This window comes from Lemur catta, chromosome 13 (genome assembly GCF_020740605.2).
Source record: "Lemur catta isolate mLemCat1 chromosome 13, mLemCat1.pri, whole genome shotgun sequence".
In the NCBI taxonomy this organism is placed as follows: domain Eukaryota; kingdom Metazoa; phylum Chordata; class Mammalia; order Primates; family Lemuridae; genus Lemur; species Lemur catta.
The window spans coordinates 3,173,039-3,175,708 of record NC_059140.1 but is presented as its reverse complement, the minus strand read 5'-3'; the positions used below and the strand labels follow the sequence as shown (position 1 = coordinate 3,175,708).

At 42.3% G+C, this 2,670-nt stretch overlaps 1 pseudogene; it reads left to right on the top strand.

The window, feature by feature from the left end:
* Positions 1 to 627: 627 nt before the first annotated feature.
* On the top strand, positions 628 to 1,609 carry LOC123649409 (annotated as a pseudogene).
* Positions 1,610 to 2,670: the final 1,061 nt, after the last annotated feature.

Here is a 2,670-nt window from a genome sequence, read left to right as displayed (position 1 = left end):
TAGCAAATCTGAGGTGTCTGACGCCCATTGGCGGAGTTTGTGTAATTTTTCTTAGTCTTCTCTTTTACCTATTTTTCTCATTAATTTTGATTTGGCTTCTCATGTAGTTTCACTTATACAAATACTGTAGATATGCAGTAAATATATACAGGTTTCAATTTACACATTATGCAACTTATTTTGATTTGGCATTAGACAATATTACTTTGATAATGGCTTTTCAATGTTGGTCAAGATTTATATAAATATAAAATAAAATATTTGCATAAGAAAGAACACTAGGTCAGCTGCTTTACTGCACAAATAGATAATCATAAAATACAAATAGTGTAAAAGTGGGCAAAGTATAAAAATAGGCAAAGAAAGAATGAAAAAATGCAAATAAAAATGAATAAAATGAATATTAACACAATGATTTTGCTGTCTGAATGAGATCTTATTACACGAGAATAGGAGGGGCTGCATTTCCTGCCGGCGGGTGTATACAGAGGCAAGCGTTACAGTCTTTGCGGCAGGGCCGAGGGCATGTATAAGGAAGGCAATCACACAACTGTGGATTACCATGTTGACCTCACTGTTTTCTTTCCCTCAGACGTTACTGACTTTATGAACTAAAGCTGCAGGAAAATGGAGGAAACCAACAACAGCTCTGAAGAGGGATTTCTTCTCCTGGGATTTTCAGATCAGCCCCAGCTAGAGAGGTTCCTTTTTGCCATCATTTTGCACTTTTACCTCTTAAGCCTTTGGGAAACACCGCCATCATATTGGTATCTCACCTGGACCGCAAACTCCCACGCCGATGTATTTCTTCCTCCGCAACCTCTCCTGCCTGGACCTCTGCTTCACCTCCAGCGTTGCCCCGCAGCTGCTGGTTACCATGGCCACGGAAGACAAGAGCGAGAGCTACGGCGCATGCGTGCCCGAGCTCTACGTGGCCATGGGGCTGGGGTCATCTGAGTGTATCCTCCTGGCGGTCATGGCTTACGACTGCTATGCTGCGTCTGCCGGGCCCTGTGCTACACAGCCGTCATGCACCATAGGCTCTGTGCGTCCCTGGCCGGCACAGCTTGGCTCAGTGGCCTCATCACCTCCCTAATTCAGTGCTCCCTTACTGTGCGGCTTCCTCTTTGTGGTCATCGCAAACTGGACCACATTTTCTGTGAGGTGCCAGTGCTCATCAAACTGGCTTGTGGGGACACAACTTTCAACGAGGCAGAACTCTTCGTGGCCAGTGTAGTCTTTCTAATTGTCCCTGTGTCACTCATCTTAGTCTCCTATGGCTTTATAACCCAAGCCGTGCTAAGAATCCAATCAGCTGCAGGGCGCCAAAAGGCCTTTGGGACTTGCTCCTCTCACCTGGCTGCCGTCATTGTTTTCTATGGATGGGACCATCATTTTCATGTACCTGCAACCAGCCAAAAGTAGCTCCAAAAACCAGGGGAAGTTTCTTTCTCTCTTCTGTACCATAGTTACCCCACTTTTAAACCCCATTATCTACACTCTGAGAAACAAAGACATGAAAGGGGCCTCGAGGGCGCTGATGGTGGGAGGTGTTTTTGGGCCGGGCCGCAGGGATGCACAGAAGACCCGGAACCCCACAAGGAGATAGACAGCTCAGGGCACAAGGCTGCTGATCCTTCCCAAACACCCTTCTCACAGATCCCAAGGTTCTATGCTTAGTTCTTATTCCACCATGCTGCCAATGCTCATGCGTTCACTGTTTCTATCTGCTGTGCTGGTCCGCCTGGAAAACTTCTACTTAAAAGGTCAGCTAAAATGTGACCTGCACTCTTCAGGTGTATTGAAACGCCATCCTTCTCACCCTCTGTGCAAAATTATTTGTCTCATCATATGTTCCCGCAACACAGGACACTTTGCCATTTCTACATTTTCACATGCATTATATTATATGAATTATATGAATAGGCAAAGCAAATTATGTATGATTGGCTGTGGAAAAATATATAATCATTTTCCCACAATATGTCAGTTTTACCCAGAGAATGGACCCATCTCACTGTATTAGCTTATTTACAACATGAGAAATACAAATATAATTGAGAGTTGTGATATCTTGGTTGCATAGAATTGTAGGATGCAAATAATGACTATAATACTAACGTTTTACTAAAGGGATCAGTAAGCAAGCTCGCATTAAGCACATCAATTCACATACCGTTTAGATCAGTTCTTTTCATTGAGGTGTTTAAAAGTTGAGTAAAAGGGCCGTATACTAAAATGTGTTTTAGCATGTTTATAGACAATTCATAAAATCTGCCATAAAGTAATTACTTCTGGCTTTAACCTCTGAAGAAGAAAGAGTTACTTATGTAATTTCATATCTTAAAATTGGAAATATAAAGCCCACACAAAATCTCATGTCACTTATCATAATTACATATTTGGTTTCCAAACCAGAGACAAACCTGAGATGTCCGGCAGCACCGCAGCAATAACTGTGTTCCTATGTTTGACCAAAGTCTTAACTCCTGAGCCTGCCCCCATCCCCATCTCTCTCCCTCTCCCCCAAAAGATTGACCTTCATCAATTTGTCAGCCTCAAGTATTTTAGAACTATGCAATTATAGAAAAAAAGTGATTTATTCTACAATCTTAATTGTATTTAATACTTCATCTCCTTATGACATCCGTAAGGGAAAAAAAAGAAGCA